The sequence below is a fragment of the Lagopus muta genome, chromosome 3, assembly GCF_023343835.1.
Source record: "Lagopus muta isolate bLagMut1 chromosome 3, bLagMut1 primary, whole genome shotgun sequence".
Lineage (NCBI taxonomy): Eukaryota > Metazoa > Chordata > Aves > Galliformes > Phasianidae > Lagopus > Lagopus muta.
Window position 1 is genome coordinate 88398942 of NC_064435.1, and position 19724 is coordinate 88418665.

Below are 19724 nucleotides of genomic sequence, written 5' to 3' on the forward strand. Positions count from 1 at the left end.
ATGAGGAGGAATGGACAAGGTGCAGAATCTCATCCAAGTTTATGCTGAAACTTTACCTTTGCCAGAGAAAGAGGGATTCTGGACTGGCTGCATTTGGTCCCACACCATCTTCAAGGGGAGGTGTATGTGTGCTTAGTGACAAGGCCAATTCAATCAGCAAACCTATTGTTATGTGCTCAGGTACATAAGTGTCATCATGAGTAGAAAAGGAGTGAGCAGCTTGTGAAGGTAATATGGGATCTTTGGTACTCCTAGTCCTGCTTTGTAGGACTGCTTTGCCCTCTCTGCCTTTCATTCTCCCATCTCCATCTGCCCTCTACACATACCTGTCTTTCCTTTGGGTATTTTCTGTCCCACCATGCTGTACATCTGTATCTTGTCAAGTTCCCCTTTCCATTCCAGGGCATCTCTTGTGGCTGTCTGGGCCCTTCTCAGGTTTAGGCAAAATCATTTGCCAAATTTTAGCTCACAGATTATTGTTCAAATGTCCAAGTCTTATGCTCACATACATTACTTTCGAGTACTTGTATACACCCTGATGTGCAGCTCGGTATATAGTGGTGAAAGCACAATTCCCGGTGCTTGTGTTATTTATTATGTAAATCTATCTGTCTGGAAATTACAGAATCGGGCTCTTTTGGACTTGGATGCTGAGTGAGCCTGATGTTTGTGAACAATACTATGCTGTGAGCTATACCCTTCCCCTTTGTCACTGAGGATGTTTGCACAGATTTAAGCATTGTTTTTGTTTTGGCAGCGGCCAAATGCTCAGAGCAGGAAGCGGCTGCACCCTGATGGCTGTCATTTCCCCTCTGTGCGACTCCTGTTTACTGCCAGCTGCTTTCTTACAGACACATCGTGGCCTTTGATACAGCGGGCCCCACCGCTGATTCAGAGCTAGTAAGCCTTCTGTGACTGGTTGCTTGTGCTGTTCTTCACAAGCGATAAGGTCAGCCTCGGAAAATAAATAATTGAATTGTAGGATCTTTCACAACCCTCTGCTCAGATTACGGGACGGACGGGATGCGTGTTCCCACTGAGTCAGTGAAGGGCAAGGAGAGAGGGTGTCTGGGAACATCCCAAGTGGACATGGGAGCTGGGCAGGCCTCTGATGCAGGAGTTTTTCCAGCGTGCTGTGGGGGAGTACTGGCAGACAGATGGCTTGCTGCCCAGTTGGGGATCTGTACTCTTGGTCCTCTGTCTGAATTTCCTCCCGCCACCACTTAAAAGCTTTCATTAAGTTCTGTCACTTGATAGGTTGGCTTGTTTTAATGCAGTGGAGCCCCACAGGCATTCAGCAGTCTCTTTGTGCTTGTTTTATAGGGCTCCACTGCATTTAGAAATGAATTAAAGCGTCTGAAAGGTTTGGCAGTTTCATTAGAGAAGGATAGTCCAATCCAAATTAGTGTAACTCACTTAAAATTGAAGTAAAATGTTTTAAGGAGAGTGATCTGATAAATATTGGCTTAGGCTAATTGGATTTTCAATAGACAAATCACTGCATTTTTCCCATTACTTAGTGCTCTGAAGGCTTTCCTATTGTCCTGTAGAGTACCACTCCCTGTGTCTGGGCAGAGATGGCTGAATGGAGTCCCTTGCTGAAGCCTTCAGCCGTCTCAGAGTACGTGGAGCCTCCAGCTCAGGGAGGCTGCTTCTGTTTTTCAGTTATTTCCACAGGTTTGTTAATCCTTATGCTCAGTGTATGGGTAAAATGATTGGCAGGCTGCCATCGACCTCTTGGAAGGAAGACTCTCTCCAAAATAAGCATAGCATATAGCCTCTCGTGTAACATATATGGGAGATTATTTGGTATTGTCTTTTGGTATTAAGGGGGAAGGGAAACAGACAGTCTCTTTTCAAAGTTAACATCTCTCCTCCAACAAGACTCTAATTATACCTAAGTAAGACCTGGTAAATTTGAATCTTCTTTGCTGTATAATGGTATTTTTAAAAAATATTGTTATTTTCTATTAAAACAGAAGAAGATAAAGTGATTACTAACTTAATCTAATGTAGGAGCACCATCATTTGATTCCTTCCAAATGATGTTTTCTGACAAGGATATGCATACATTTAGTTGATTCCCAGTGCTAGTTGAAGAACTCCCATTTCATGAATGTCAAAGTTGATGTCCTACAGAGAAGGGAGCTGCTCCTCAAACATGCTTTCATTAAGATACAGTATAGCCTGGGAGGCGGTGGAGAAGTGAAACAGCTTCTTGGTTATTAATGGTGAGATGTTTATATTAGCAGTAATAGTAACAGAATATTTTAGTGTCTGTGCAGCATGAAATTGCATGTGGATGCAATTAGGCAATATTGATAGTCACAGTGTAGGTATGCAAATAATACCGTGATATTCTTCCATTAAACTGTGTGTAGAAAAGTAGAGCGGAGTGGTGCTATAAGGAGTTGCTGAGCCATTATTTTTCTAACTCAAAATGCCCTAAAGCAAAGATTGTCTGCGGGATGTTTGTTGATTCAGCTTGGAAGAGCGAGGAGCCCACTGCATGACTGAGATGTTTGAATAGGGATTTTTTCAGGGCAGATTTGAGGTATGTCATATGCAGGCTTGACCACCCCAAGTCCAGTATCCTAGCTAAAAGCAGCTTTAGTCAGTGCACTGCATTTCCATGCAATTATGCTGGTGTGCTTATTTTTTTTGTTGCCTTTTGAATAGCTAATTTAAAATTGCTCTCTGTAGAGATGTTCTCTGTGTCTGTCTGCCTATCAATCTTTCTATCTCAATGCAGAAGTATTTGATTAGTGTATTTAAAGTAATAAAGATGTCAACAGTAGTGTCACATTGATTGATGCTAATTATAAGTCTTTAACGGCTCCTCTGTCTTGGCCACTGTCCTTGCAGATTGTGATTTTATGGTTAAAATAATGCCCTGCTGTCCGCAGACTCGGCCATAAATTGTGGTCTATCTTTCTTTAATGATTTTGTGTGCAGTGATATAGTCCCAATAACATACATTATCTTTGGTAAAAGGAAGGCGGTGACTTTCAGAGAGGTGATGGATGGATTTATAAGGACTAGCTAACGGACTGGCTAGGATCACACCGGAGGCCAGGTTGATTGCTCTGATTGTTCATTGCCATAAGCAGAAACATTAGGCAGGCAGTCTTGGATAACTGATGATTTTCATTCAGTCCTTCTCTTTCCAATCCATACCATCAGCAAAATGTAAAGAAAACGCGGAGATGAGAAACACAGTCTCCTATCAAAAGGCTATCTGGTTAGTGTGATGCAAGACACCTTCAGTAGGTATCTGTCAGCTCTACTGAGCAAAAAGCAATACAGGCTACAGCTTTGAGGGCATTCTCTTTAAAGCGTGTGTCGACAAATGCATGTTCAGCTTATGAAAGCACATTGCAAGAGGAAAATGCTACAGTTTGAGGGTGTTGGGGGGCAAGGGGCAGATCTCACCATTTCTGGAAGAGTTTAATCATTTTCCTCTTGAATTCCATTCAAATGGAATGTCAGGGAACCAGGGAGGGATGCATCCAGGGATAGCCTCATACATATGGATGTCTATCAATTTATGTATGTCCATTTTTAAGTAGAATCACTATAGCAATTCTGAAACAGCACCTTATTGCTTTTGTATACAGAAGCGGCACCCAGGAGCTCCAGCAGTGCTGTGTATACAGATAGGCCGCTGCACATGGATGCATTCAGAGTGGTTTGTGCCCTTTGGGGCCTGCAGTATAGCGGGTGACCTTGGTTAAAAAGCAGGTGTGCTTTTTAGTGTGAAGTGGCTAGGAATAAAAATTACTTTGAAATAGACAAATAATACATTAGCACCCATATGCTCGGCTTTACTGCTTGCTATAGGTGCATGCCTATGCTGTGGGAGCAGAAGGAATGAGGTCTAAGGAAATTACTACTGTTTTTTTTGTTGTTGTTGTTGTTTGTTTTTTCTTTTTCTTTTGTTTCTTGTTTATTTATTTTGGAGGGATTGAGATGGACTCAATTCTGAGCAAAATGTAACACAAACAGTAGTGAAATATGTCACGGATGTTCAAAGCATTCGTTCAGTTGTTCAAACTGCCAGTTCCAGTATTGCTTTCTGAGGGGAGGCGTGCTATACTGCTACTCTTGGGCTCATTATCATCCCAGTAAAACTGATTAATAATTGTTTATTAAGCTACAAAGCAGAGTCACTTTTTGACAGAACAGCAATAAAGATATGCTTAAATGTAGCAAGAAAGCAAACAAATGAAAACTTGCCGAGGAAAAAGCAGGATTTGCATGAAGGGCTTTTAGTAGCTTGCTGCCAAACTTTCCTAGTATTCATTTTTCTGATCCTGACAGTATGGCAGTATGCCTTCACCATGTTGTGAAGTGCATGCTTGTAGAAGTCGCATCCACATCTGGCTGGCTGATGAGCTCTGCAGGCAGCTGTAGTGGCAGATCTGGAGTTACTTCTGGTTCTGTCATCAGAGATCTTTTCAGTGGGCTGTCTGCAGCACGTTGTTTAAATGTTAGTTTTCTTCTGAGATGGTGACACCTTTGAGTGTTTTTGTTGATGGTGGTGGTAGCTTTGTTTGTTTTAATTTTAAATTAATGTTAAATTTAATGGATTCTTTTTCCTTCTACTGTGGCTACCAGGGCTGGGTGATGTATCAGTGTGTTTTCCCTCTGCCCTTTGTCACAGCCCCTTTCTGCTTGGCCCGCTCCAGCCCTACACAGGGCTCTGTGGTGGCATGGATAATTCTCCACACGATGAGATGAATGTGCCATGTGCTGGGGACATATAAGAAACACATGTTTTGTGTAAGCATTCTTTGGGCTGTGAGTGGAGGAGTAGCAGACATGCGTGTGTGCACATGTGCATAGAAATCAGCCTATGCATGGAAACTTGCACTGACCAAAGGAGGTGGCAGCAGGGTTATTTTCTCTCAGTGTGATTATTTTACTTTTTTCTTTCTTGATAAGTTAGCACTAGCTCATACGTTTGAGATGAAATTAAAGAAAAAAAAAAAAGCCCTGGGGCTTCTGTTTAAAAATGCAGGTTAATCCTCCGCGGCTTTCAGAAGCATTTCTGTAGCATGCTACTAATTAAGATAAGGTTATCATTTTAAGTTATACCAGGAATGCAATTAGAGCTCTTACTAAGAACTGCAGCAATCAATTTTATACAAATTATTCAGACTTGGTAAGGTAGAATGCAGTTTTACTAGGACAAGAGAACACATTGTGGTTTTGTTAAATATAATATAGATTCAAATTGCAGCTGAATGCTGTACTGCCTCTCATTCAGCAGGAATCCATGTATCCTTTTCTAAAATCTTTTCTTAGGTAGAATTGAGACATTTTTGTCTTTCCTTCTGTATGCACAATTTCAATTGATTTTTGATCTTGAAAAAGAACCCTTTGGATGGATGTATTCTAAAACCAGAAATGAATATTAAGAAATATTTAGTATATATATAAGTAGCTTGTAGGCATAGTTACTTTCTACAGGTTCTGTAGCCAGTGGATCCAATTCAGCCCCTGTTGATGTAGCTGAAGGAAGCAGAATGGATACGGGTGGGCTTTGCTCCCAGCTGGCACCCTCTGCACAAAACAGGCTAGGATGTGTCAGTATTTTTGAACTTTGGCCAAATTTCAAAAAAATGAAAAGGAAAAAAAAAATAATCATATGCTAGTAGAAGATCTATACTTTACTCTCTGAAATGTTTGTTTATTCATGAAGATGCACCGATTTTCCAAGAAACGGATTGGGCCATGCAAACTCTAAAAGTATGCAGCTGTGGAAGGATTTTGCTGTCTCCTGCATAAAATGTGGTATTTTTATCTTTGTGTAGTGTCCCTCTGGTTTCTATTTTCCAGGCAGAAAATGTTTGTCCTTTATGTTTTCCTGGAACAGGCATTTTTAACATAATTCCTTCTTGTTACCTTATTCCTTCTGGTTATCTCATTCTTTTGAAGCTTTGCAAACTTCTGTTTCTTGAGTCATACTCATGTTTTATGATGTTCTTTCCTAAATTCTTTAAAATGTGGTTAGTCTTGAGTTTAATCAATAATATAAAGGTTTGAACATTGAAACAGTGACCGTTCCTCAACTGTGATTGGAAACCAAGCAAATTCAGCAGGAGGGCTTAATCTAGAAAGAAACTAAATATGGGAAATGTGGGTGAATGCATTCTCAGGGTGCTCAGCAAACCTTAATTCTTCCATGTAACAAGTGTGATCAGTGAATAAAATTGTCTGTAACAGCAGATTAGAAGTAAATGATTTATAAAAGTGTTATAGGTTATTTCTTGTTTCATGTTTCTTGAGAGAAATTTTAAGTCTGTTTAGTTCTCCATTTTTAATATCTTAAGAGTAGTGTACAGTTGACTCTTCATTGAAATGTTTAATATGTGGGCCAATAGGAAATGCATTTGGCTGTTTGTATTTATCCACGTCATGGTGCTGTACTTCTCAGTGCTTCTGGTATCTCCTGTTTGTTGTTGTTGTTTTCCATATCTAGGTTGTATTTAGCAGGCCCACTGACATTGAGGTTTAAGATACCTCTGTACAGAATTTTTGTAAGGATGATGCCGATGGCAGTCTTTTTTCTTAGGGCTGTTTCTCCTTTTAGCATGAAACTGTAATCCAAGAGAACAAAAATGTATTTAATAAGGAACATCATTGGGCTTGAAGAGCTAAAGCATGAAAACATTGGTGGATGTGATTTTGCAGTGAATTTGATTATTGTCATGTGATACTGAGAGGACAGTAACTCATGTTTCTGTAGACGCAAGTCACTTTGTCCTATCAGCTAGGAGAAGCTTGTGCTTGTGCTGGAGAAAGGTTTGTGCAGCACTGAGGCAAGAAGGTAGAGCTCTATGGAAGTATAAGGCTCTCAGGCTAGCTAAAGGACATAGAAACAGATGAACATCCATGCTACTTGGATGCATATGTGTACAGCTATCTATTTGAATGTTGTTGCAGCTTGTAGTCAGACTCTTAGCACCTAAAGTACTCATTTTAAAATGATTATCCTAATGCAAGGAGCTGGTGTTAGCACATTATGGTCTGGCTGTGAGCTGATCTGCAGGATGGCCTGTTGTGAGCAGAGTGAATGTGAACACGCCATTTGTTCTCCCCATTTGTTTAAAAAAATAATAATGGCTAAAGAGCTTTCAAAGAAGTAGTTCTAGGAAGGGAAAGAATCTAAACTGCTACTGATTTTGAGACAATTGTGTCTCCTCCCAGGCTGGTATCTCCAGCAAGATTTTTTTGTTTGGAAGATGTTTCCATGTCAGAGGCAAATGCCTCTTCATTTTGTCAGAAGTTGGGAAACAGGGTGATATTTTGTCTTATAAGAAGTCAAGTTCGGCTGCAGTGCAACTACACTTGGCAATTGCTTTTGGTATGAACAAAAATGCACTTGCATTGCATTTATCTAGCTTTTACTTTACATGAAGTTAAAATCCATTTAAGTCTGAAGAAATGTTTTGTTGAATGAAGGGGAAAAGGCAGAAAGCACGTTGAGTGTGCTTTGTTGGAAACCTACACCCACAAATAAGGCTTTTTATTGAAGTAATGTGGTGAAGGTAGCTGGAAAGAATAGGTTAGGAATAAAAACAATCCCATCTTCATGGAGATCATCCCCTAGTTTGGGATAGAAAGCTGTAATTTAGGTCCTGTGGCCAGAGAATCATAACCACAAGTAATGCATGAAACAAAGGACACACTACAGGTGCCCTGCTGTTCTCATTTTGTTCTTACAGGAATTTACTTTGTGCTCGTTTTCAGTCAAGTTGTGCACAACCAGATTTTGGTACGTATCTTGTTGTGGGAATGATCACTTCAGAGCAGTAAAGCCAGGCTGTCATGAGGAGCCTGTGGATGGTGAAACCTTTCTAACCTGCACTGTTATTTATATAGATCTTATGTGCTGCAAGCCTTGTTCAGGCTTACCAAGGGAAGGTTCATTAGCACTGGACACAGATCTCACTGTTAAATGTATAACCTTACAGGTGGAGGTTACTTTATCGTACACAGAGCTAAAGAGTGTTTGTGTTTTATGGAAGGCATTCCTCAGCGCTAATTCTGGAAGGTTGGTCTTCATTAGCAATGAGGAAGGTATGTGGACTGATAGCATGGGTGAGTAATCAGCTTCATTTGTTGTTAAACCTACAGTAGAGGCTATCTTGGTTAAAATGTATTTTAGCAATGTCCTGTACTGTTTAACATGGAAGGACTGAATACCAACAAAACAGAGCCTGTTTGTTAGGTTCAAATCTATTTTTCTATTCTGGCTTACAGATTTTGTTCTCATATATTTTACTGGTAATTCAGAAGGCTTTGTTTTGTGATGTTTTGAAATGCTTGAAAACACAGGATAGGATGCTAACGATGAAGGAAAGCAAATATTCCGAAGCTGAATCTAGTTATAGATGTCTGAGTTGAAGGAGTTGAATCAACATTTGAATGGCAATTGAGAGCAGAAGACATTTCAAATATTTTCTTGGTGTTAGATGTAAGACCAGGAAGCACTCATCCAGTTGGCCATAATTATTTTTAGAGCTCCTCAGTTTCTCACCATTTGTTGATAATTACTCACAATTTGTTGACAATGAAACAAATCTGCATTTCACAAATTAATAACACACATCTGAGGCTTTTATGTTGCTCAGCCAATATAACATCTGCACTGTGGTCCTAATTCAGAGAGCAAGTCTTAACCAGCAAAGACTATTAATGGATGTGCTTGTGTCATACTGAAGATGGTAGAATGTAAGTGCTTTGTACATGAGTCTAGAAACATCAAATTTTAGGGTGCATTTTTTTTTTTCCTGTGTTTTTAGGTCTCTTCTCTGAAGAGAAATGTATTTTGTCTTCAGTTAATGTGTGTATTATCTTACTGATCCACAATCTGATTAATCTTTGTCACATTCCCATGAGATGAAGGACAGATATTATCCCTGTTTTTACAGACATGAAGCTGAAGTATAGATACAGCAGTGCAATCTCCACCAGTTTAGTGTCTTCAATGCCAGATACACTACATGCTACTGTTGCATGGTGCTGTATGGCACAGCATCCATTGGCTTCAGTTGTTGATGCAGAACCTCAGAACAGGGTCTTGGATATAGGAAAATGCACGTTTAGAAAGTGTGTGTCATTGTTGGAAGCCTTGCACAAGGGCAGAAGGAGTGGATTATGTTCACTGAAACAAACCCCTTCAGCTTTCCGAAGGGGATTCAGATCTGAAAAACAATAATAATTTTGTAAAATTACAGCATTGGTAAATTTGGATTCACATCCAAGGAGCACCAAAATGTACAAGATAAATGCTTTTCAAATTTTAATTTTTGGCTACTAGTCTTGGAAGTGGTGATGTTCTTACAAAGAAACGCTAATGTTTGAGGAGAAGGACTCCTCTTGGAAGTGTCAAATGTTATTTTGCTGTAAGTTTACAAAGAAAGGCAAAATAAAACCAAGCAGAGCTTAGACTGAGGTTTGATAGATATAAGCAGCCATTAAAAGACTGAGTGGGAAACAGTGCTAATAACAAGTGATGCTGTTGGTTTTTTTCCCTGCCTATTCACTCACCGTTTCAGCACACTGTATGTATGTACGCCAAGGGATATTTGCATGTGGTTGCTGTGCTTTCCAAGCAGCAGAGTAATAAGCACACCAAATACAGTCTAAATGCACAGTGATTTTCACTTTCTCTAGAAGTAGCCTGTCACTCCTGCAGTTTGGTCCTTAAGCTATCACATTTGGAGACTTGCCATACAATCTTTGTTTACAGTAACAAGCATGGAAAAACTGACTTCCTGACAGTAATGCAGAAGTTTAAGCTGAAACCACTCACAGGTGAAAAAACATAGTTCTTCCACTTTGAACTTTTAATGTGTTTCATGTAAAATACCTGTCTAAAACTGGGCAGCCAACAAAAGGAAATCAGTCCCTTGCCCAAGACCAGACATTAACTGCGTTATCAGCAGTTTCACCAAGGAGTTGATTGTGATGTGTTTCTGTATGCTTTTCCCTCTGTAGCATGATTTATAATCATAAAACTTCACTGTTTATTTAATTTTTTTCGTGGGTATGATACTAATTCGGTGTGCAGCTCTGTACCCTTCATAGACTTGTAGCCATTGCACGTGCAGTTCTGACTGATCTCTGTGCAGCCTCTTCATCACACAGTTTTTTTTTGGGTTTGTAAAACACATTAGGATTTAGAGATTTATTTGTACGAAGAACCAAAGATTACACTATCTGCTTGTCTTCTGACATCTGCATTGTCTTTCATAGCATTCCATGTTCATAAAACCAATACTAGCAGCTGTACAACTTTATAAGGAAATTAGGATATTTATACTATCTGTGTTCAGATTAGACTCTCTTCTTAAAGTGCAGGTTTACTAAACAAGGCATTTGAGTTTTGGAGTCAAAATGAAATCGTGACATGAAAGAGCTACAAATCTAATAGGTGACTTGGAGCCCAGTTCCGTGGTTTTGTTCTTGGTGGTGTAGGTCAAGTGATGTGTTTTGTAGCTATCAGATATTCCATAGTTATGTCAAACCAGTGTTATTTTACACTTTGGGGAAATTAGGAGGGAACAGTGACAAGAATGCAAGTGAACGAGCAACACAGAATGTTAATATTTTGCTGTAAGTTGTTTGTTCATTATGTGTGTTTTAATGCAGTTCCAAATTTTCTATACAAATTTTACTTTCTTTTTACATCCTAACCATAATTACAGTACCCTACAGGATCTTACATCCTGACCTCTTTCACACTGAAATATGCATCGTGGCAGTTGCTTTTGAACCATAGGAACAGTTTAGCCCAAGGGCTAAGTGAAAAGGAGGAAACAATTTTTAGCAAGTCAAAATAATAATGGAAATATTAACCTTAGCAAGCTTCTGTAAATGCAGAGAGAATCGTGTGTCTATTTTCGAGTGATTATCATTTTGATGCATTTAGATCAACATTCTGCCCTGTTGAACTCCCACATTTCTGCTCTCCTCCAGGACTGCCACTGCAGTCTTTGTCACACAAACATTTTACAGGGATCCAAAAGCACAGCACTTAAGATGCAGAGTCTCAGTCCTTTGAATTGCTTACATATATTTTCTAATGATGAAATGTGGTTGAATGTTGTGAAAACATCATATAAATATAGCATTTTTAGCTCTGTCTGGATCTCCTTTCTGCTTCTTGTCTGTATATATTCCAGATAAATTTACCCACGGTAATGCTTGTGGAACCATGAGGTTTCGGCAATGTACACAATATTTGTACTAAGTGAACTTCAATTTTGAAATAGCAGGTATTAACAGTAGGAACAGAGTATTATGATTACACAGCTCACAAATACAAATATATATGGTCAGGGCTATTACGTGGAATAGATGAACTTTGAGAGGTAGTATAATTGCAATAAGCTGTCTATCATGTCCAGACATAATGGGGGAATTTTTTCAAGGAGTAGTGTTGAATTATCAGTGAATTAAAATCTGATTCCAGATGAGAATGACAAGAGATTTACTGTCTACATCAGCAGTTGCTTGTCTGTGCTAAAAATGCAGAAGAAACCTTTCCTTATTTTTTTTAAATGCATTTGCTGTGGTACTCTAGACATATCCTGGCATATTCTACTGACAATTACCAAAAGATGTATTTGTACCTATTTCTTGCTTGAACAGACAACCAAAACATATTTTTGGTATAACACAGTAGCTAGATTGGTATTCCAGGTGCCATCAGAAGATGGGTTTGAAGAGGCCTGTCAACTACCAAAGAACTTTAACTGTGGCCACACAGAACTGTGGGATATTTTACTCTATATCTCTGTGGACTGCAGAGAAAATGCTTCTGGCGATTGAGCTCTCAGTTAAAGTTGGCTTGAGCATCTCTAAGCTATGGCAGTGTGTGTCTAGACATACTCTGTGGTCACTGAAAATCTACCAGTATTTGGTAGGGCACTTCAAAAGAGCATGGAGTACTTCATGCCTTAGCCAGTAGCCATTATGTCTCAGTACTTAAACCTATGTGCAGCTCTGTAGTTTTTGTTTACATGGGGCTAGCAAGTGTTTGTTCTGGTTCGAGTCCATAAAGTTTGCACATTTGAGTTTCAGTTTGAGGTTTTGAGTTCAGTGAAACATCAAGTCTTGCCTGGCTTTTGGGTTGAAACCTCAAGCCTAATGATAATGTTTTCTCCAGCTGCAGATTCTGAAGTGAGGGGTCATTGAAAAACAAACCCCAAGCCCTAATACTTGCTGAGAATCATCAAATGGACCATTCCCTGCAGAATTTAGCAATTGTATTTTTCTGTCAAAATTAGCAACACTACTTTACTGATATGCACATTATTGGTGACATTCTGCTTCAACTGAAGTTACAGTATTCCTGTTTTTCAGTTCCTGATTCCTGGGCAGCACTGTTTAGTCCTACGCAGCAGTGGCAGTTTTTGGCCAGATTTTTATTGAAGTCCTGTTACTTTTGCCCAGTTTATGCAGTGCCAGTGCTGTGCTTAACCCGTATGAAGCTCTGCATGCTTTGACTTAAGGACGTGAGTCCCAAAAGGGACTTTTCACAAAGGATAAAGTGGGTGCTCAGAAGGTAACTGGGTAACTGTCTGGTTGCTAATGCTTTAGGTCTTGATCCCTCTAGCAGTTCAACTCTCTCTCTGTTAGGATCCAGTGTTTCATCTTCAGTGAAATTCAATGAATCTTAGACTCATAGTGGTCTATATTATAGTGGAATGCTGTACCAAGCAGATAATTAGCCATATAAAGAAGCATGCCAAATCTGGATGAAAATCATTCCCCAGCATTCAATAATCTTAAAGGAATCATAGCATGGCTTTGGTTGGAAGGGACCTTACAGACCATCTAGTTAGTTCCATTCACTCTGCCATGGGTGCAGTTGCCACCCACAGATCAGGGGTTGATCAGGGTCCCATCCAACCTGACCATGAACACTTCCAGGGATGAGGCACCTACAGCTTCTCTGGGCAGCCTGTGCCAGCACCTCACCACCGTCTGAGTAAAGAATTTATTTCTAGTCTCTAATATAGGTCTCCTCTCTTTTAATTTAAAACCATTCCCCATTGCCCTATCACTGTTTGTCCAGATGAAAAGCCAGGCTCCCTCCTGTTTATAAACTCCCCTCAAGTACTGGCAGGCTGCAATTAGGTCTCCCCAGGGCCTTCTCTAAGTTGAACAAGCCCAGCTGCCTCAGACTGTCTCCATACGAGATGTTCTCCAGCCTTCTGATCATCTTTGTAGCCTTCCTCTGGACCTGCTCCAGCAGCTCCACATCTTTTTTGTGCTGGGATCCTTGTGGACCTCCCTGCTGGGAGGGCCTCATGAGAACAGAGCAGAAGAAGAAAATCACCTCACTCTCCCTTCTGGCCATCTCTCTTTTGACACAGCCCAGTATACAATTGGTCTTCTGGTCTGCAAGAACACACTGCTAGATCATGTCCAGCTTCTTGTTTGACAGAACCTGCAACAACTACTTCTCTGTGGGGCTACTCTCAGTAAGCTCTTGTTCTTGTTTTCTTGTTTTCTTGTAGACATATATGGAATTGTCACATACCAAGTGCAGCACTTATCACTTCGCCTAGTTGAATCTTATTTGGTTCACATGAGCCCACTTCTCAAGCTTGTCCAGGTCCCTGGGGTCATGAACTGCTCTTATTTTGGTCTGCTTGCATATTAATCTAATTTTAATTGTCAATCTAGAGTCTACTCTAATGCTGACTTTCACTTCTAAAATAGTTCCCTGTGGGCAGTTGCTTCACATCTAAGGTAGCTAATGCATCGTTAAGTCAGCATGAATCCACACTAAAACAAAGCAGGGTGATGAAATGTTTGAGAACAGATCTTCAAATGCTGGCACCAAAGAGCTGCAGGGAAAAATTCTGTTTATTACCTGTGTCAAAGTAGCATTCAAAATAAGCCCAGATCTTTCCATATCTTCCCCTGGCATTAGCAGTGCCATTCAGAACTTCCTGCCTCAGCTATTCAATGTGGTCAATGTCCTTCTTTTCCATTCGTTGTATGGAAGGGGAGAATATATACTGTGGAAGTCAATTGAGAGAGTCATTTTAGACAGGTAATTTTAGTCTGCCCATGAATTACTTCAAGGTTTGACAGCGTTGCACAAAGGAAGGTGTCTATTCTAGAGATTTGGAGAGTTTGTTACCCATGCTGTTATTAAAGAATTTAACTGAGAGGTTATCTGAAGGGATCTCAGAGTAAGGATTAGATTTTTCAGCTCTGTGTGCTTAGAGAAGTCTCTTACAAAGAGCTTTTCTTCATCTAAGTCTTTTACATTTCTAAAGAAATGTTGACTTGTATTTCTCTTTGTAATTCTTGTATTTTTCCTTCTTTCCCTTTCTCTTTATTTGCATCTAATGTAGATGTGTATCTCTAGGTTGTATTTAAAGGCACATGTATCACGTACCTACGTGGAAAGTTTTTCACAAGCTTTATATATTTATAAATTCTGCAGAGCCCCCTTTTCAGGTCTATTTAAAAAATTCATCCTGAGTAAACCAGTATCCTCCAGCTTCCGTTGGTTCAACCTTCGTTCAGACTTCTCTGGGTATTGTAGAATCTAAGAATGGCCTGGATTGAAAAGGACCTCAAGGATCATCTAGTTTCAACCTGCCTGTCATGGGCAGGGTCACCAACCACCAGACCAGGCTAGCCAAGCCACATCCAGCCTAGCCTTGAATGTCAGTAGCTCAGGTTTTGCATATATCAGGGCTCGGTTTTTATTCCCTCTCCTCATAATTATTATAAATAGGAGAAGATGAGAATTGTCATCACGGCTTTTGTTGCTGTCTTAGCTGTTAGGTTAATACTTGAGCTGGGAGCACACAGATACCAGAACAGTCCTCACATGATGGCAATTTGGAGATGCTCCTTATTTGAGCAGAACTTGACAAACTGAATAAGAAATGAAAAGTTTCTTCGTTCCTTGACTCCTTCACTTCTCTCCTGCTTCAGTGTTAAATTTAGGCAGTGTATGCAACTCAGTATTTCCCACTAGTAGTGCAATGAAGGTTCTGTATGTAAGAAACAGAGAAAGAACATGTTTTTTCCCACAAGGGAAAAATTTTCACAAGGGAAGAGTTGCAGCACTGGAAGAGGTTAGCCAGAAACCTTAAGTAGTCTCTGTCCCCAAGGATTTTCAGGTCTCGTCTTGGAGAAATCATGGCTGACCAGGTGCAATGTTGGCGATAGCTATGCTTCAAGCAGAGAGCTCACTGAGTGACCTCCAGCACACCTTTTTAACCAACATATTTGTGATTCTAAGTCAGAACACATAAATGAGCTACTGATAAAAAAAAATGAAAAATGAAAAAATGATTGGCTCACAAAGTTCCTGTTGTCTGAGATCCCTTCCAACCAAAGCTATCCTATGATTCTATGATTCTCTGTCTTAGAAACTAATGGGAATGTATAAGAATCCATTCTCAGACATACTGTCGTAGAATCATAGAGTGGTTTCGGTTGGAAGGGACCTTTTACATCATCTAATTTCACCCCCTGCTATCAGCAGGGACACCTCCCACTAGAGCAGGTTGCTCACAGCCCCATCCAGCCTGGCTTTGAATGCCTCAAGGGAGGCGGCATCCACAACCTCACTGGGCAACCTGTTCCAGTGTCTCACCACCCTTCCAGTAAAGATTTTCTTCCTAATATCTGGTCTAAATTTACTCTCTTTCCTATAGGCCATTCTGGTCTTTAGATTCCCAGCTCTCAGCCTGTCTTTGTAGAGGAGCAGCTTTAGCCCTTTGATCATTTTCATGGCCCTCCTCTGGACCTGTTCCAACAGTTCTATGCCCTACTTGTGTTGGGGGACCTAGAATTGGATGCAGTACTCCAATTGGGGTCTCATGAGAGCAGAGTAGAGGGGCAGAATCGCTTCCCTAGACCTGCTGCATTTAAGAATAGTAAGTATGGTCACCAGGACAGCTCCTTGTAACCCAAAGGCCTGAAGATACTTACTTTGCTGGTCTCGGTTCCTGCCTTGTTGGTAGTGTTGGTAGTGCTTATCTTTTAGACTGAAAACACCACCTGAAGCCTTTATTCTCCAGATTAGCTGACACTACATCAAAATTGAAATACTGTATCCATTAACTAGAGTCTGAGTGTAGGTGTGGCAGTATCTGTTTTCCAGCAAAGACTTGACCCTACCAATACTGTTACGTCACAGGTGAAAATGCTCTAGGATGACTATGGAAACCCTTTGATTTCTGTATATATGGTTGTGGGACTTTCCTCAACATCAGCATCCTGCTGAGAGCAAACACTGTAACTGGATTGTACGTGTACATAGGTCATAGGTGCAGCCCATTGAAAAACCCCTTTCTGGAAGGAGCCAATGAGAACAAGCATCAACTGCCTTGTGCAAATGTTTTTTTGCAATCTGCTGTTGTGTGTGCAGTTGGTAAGGCTGAAATCAGCACGAAGGAGCATCGGGTTCTGCTCCTGTCACACTTTCCCACCTGAGTGCCAGGCACCTCCCTCTTCTGGGGAATTCTGTGCTTGATCTCCATCTCATAAACTTCGGAGCTCGCAATGGGATCCTGTGTGAAACAGCTGTGTGGACTCACGGCAGCTATCATTTTCCATTTGTCTGACACCGTGTACAGTTTCGTGTAGAAAGCTGGGAGCGTAGCGTTGCAAGGTGGTGGCTGAGTTTTGCAAACAAAGGAGGTGGAGGACTGTGCCACCTGCTCTGTCATTTCAACAAATGCCAGGAGCCAAACAAGCTACAAACCGCTAGCTGCGTTTGTTGAATGGGAACTCTATGCAGCAGCAATTCCATCGATCATCAAGGTCAGCTTTTTTGCTTTTGTTTCTCAAGCTAACCAGTGCCTCAGTCCCACGCTCCTATAGGCAAGATGGTGAAGCAGCCAAGGATGTTAACTGCTCAGTGCCCTGACAGAGCACAGCACTGCGGAGCTGCACATTCCTGTTGGGGACGGCCTGGGGTGTCCAGCTTTGACTACGTTTAACAGCATGCCACAACACCTCTGCAGGGATTGGCAGGCAATACTGTTTGCTTATTGACTTGGACTGAAAGCCTTGGAGTCAGCAACGTTAGGAAAGCGCTGTCAATGACTGCAAACCAGTCAGAACCCTTCGCGCCCATAAATGAGGAAAAAAACCTTTCTTCTCACGTTTTTGTGATTATTTTGAGGGATAGCACTTTTTCTAAAATCACTGATTGTGGAAATGATGAATGCCCCTCTGTTCCTCACCATAGTCGGTCTTGAGTGTGAGGCTGAGCGAGAAAAGGAACGGTCTTGGCAAACAGCGTTTTAGTCTCCAATAAATTATTCAGAACGCAGGTTTGGGCACAGATTGTGGGGAACGATAATGGAGCTGGTTTTCAGAGCCTGTTCATGTTATGAAGACATGGAGTATGCTTTTCAGGAATTCACTTAAGTGGAATCAGCTTTGCATAGCGTAGCCTGGAAGTAATATTGCTGCCATCCAGCTAGTGTCTGCGGAACAGCATTCTCCTGCCTCGCAAAGCTCTGGTGTTGAAGACAAGAGATAGGGAGATATTTATTTTTGTGAGGTTTTTTTTTTTTTTTTTTTTCTTTTAAAGGGAAATTCTTTCTAACCGCTAGAGAGGGACATGTTTCGGTCGAGATTTTTCCCCCCCCGAGTGAAATAGTGGACCGCATCAGCATCCGATTTGGGTGCGTCATGTGGTTTCTCATGTGATGCTGGTCTCGCTGCGCTTTGGAGGGTGAGCCTTTGTGACTCCACTCTTGGACAGTAACATCCAGCAACACAGGAGATTTTGGGGAGGAGAGGGGAAAGATACCCCCCTAGGAAAACCCCTAAAGCCCAGAAAATAAAGTTACAGCCCTTTATTATAGTCATAATTTCTTCTTAACTATTTTGGCTTCTATTTTTAATTCTGGGTCTTCCCTCTTCTCCGTTCCTGCAGGCACGAAGCTGCACTGTTCAGAAGAAGCAAGATTCTTTCCTCACAGCTACGGCACTGCGACACAGCCTGCTTTTTCGCATTTACCTGGGTGGCTGCTGCTGGTTCTGCTGCTGCTGCAGCCTCGCTGCCTGCACTTCACCCCAGCTTGGCTGATGCGAGTCTCCCTCATCTGCGCATCGCTAAGGAAGAGAAGCGATGGAGCCGCAATTTTTCTGTTGGTTCTGGAAGCAAAGGGTTGTGATGTGGGGTGGTTTGGGGGTTTTCTTTTTTTTGGTGGGGAGAAAAAGAAGGGATGTTAATCTAGGGTGGAATGGGTAAAAGCTTAAAGAAATATGATGAAAAGTAATCCAGTGCTCAACAAGGGCATCAGCAGCAAGAATCCAGCCTCTGCTGCTCCAGAGGATTAAGATGGGGAAAGCCACAGAGCTGCAGTCGAGTTGCACCTCAGCGTTGTGCTGGAGATGGATAAACAAGGTATTGGTCGTATCTGCCTGCTGAGGCAAAGCCACGGGAGGAAGAGCGAGCGAGAGAGTGCGTGCAAATGCAGTGGAAGAAGAAACGCTGCGTGCTGTTTGTCTGATTCTGTGCATTCTCAATGTGGAGAGGATGGGGTGATTAAGAAAGCAATGTATGGATGGAGGCACTGTGAATTGTAGCTCGAACACTCCTGATGCTGTCAGGGAGGGAACTGATGAGCTAGGTGGCTGCAGCAATATCCCCAGGGAAAACAGCGGCCATGCTGTGTATGTATGTGCTTATGTATGTGTGTGCTTATGCGTGTGGGAGCATGTACAGGCATGAAAGAAAGACATTTCTGACCAATTTACAGAGGAAGCTTGTCACTTTGATGGTCAGACTTGATTGCAGCTTGTATTTTCAGCTCTAGCTCTACATCCAATTCCTGAGTGAGGCGGCACTTTGCGAATGCAGATGTAGGCAGAATTCTTCTAAGAAATGTGAAAGCAGATCCTTTCCATTTAACACCTTGGAGCACTGAATCTTCTGCACTGTGTTGAGAGAAGCTAAGGGGAGGGGGTCATTTTTTCTATCTTAAAATCTTTACAGACACAGCTATATTCAGTGCGGCAAAAAATTCTATGCTGTAATAGAAATGTGATCAATCTAATCAAAATAAATGCATCCCAGATGACCTCTAGACCAGCTGGCTACCACAGTCATCAGATGGCTAAATGCTCAACTGAGCATTTATAGTCAGCATTATATTTCTTTTTATTTTTTTTTTTAATTTAGAATTTTAAAATCAGCTTCTGATTAAAATAATTATTTCTCTATTGAAAATAGACAGCAGTTAGCAGCAGATTTTTCTGAAATGTACCTGCTTATTTTTTGCCATTGTAATTTGATTGCGTTGAGCTCTTTTTGTTTATCTGTTTGGTTTGTATTTCTTTGCATGCATTGAGGAGACTTGTGTTTTTTAGAACAGGGAGACTAGTCACAGTGCTTGGCATACTGAGATCAGCTGGCAGCTCGGGTTGCCCGTATCTGAACAATGCAAAAATAGGGAAAACAAGTACTGCAGTCAGCTAGTGGGGCTTGGCATGGCTGTTAGCAGCTGCCTACTGAGAAAGAGGGTTTTTTTCTTCCCCTTTATTTTTCCCTTTTCTACAAATCCGCAGACCGTAATGTCATCCTAAACTGCATACGAGGGGATTTCCCAATAGTCATGGTGAGCTACCCTGCAAGATGCCTGTCTGGCCCTTCCACTGTTACCCTGTCTACAAAGGCTGCCCTGTGTGTTGGATTATATTTAGCCAGCTGC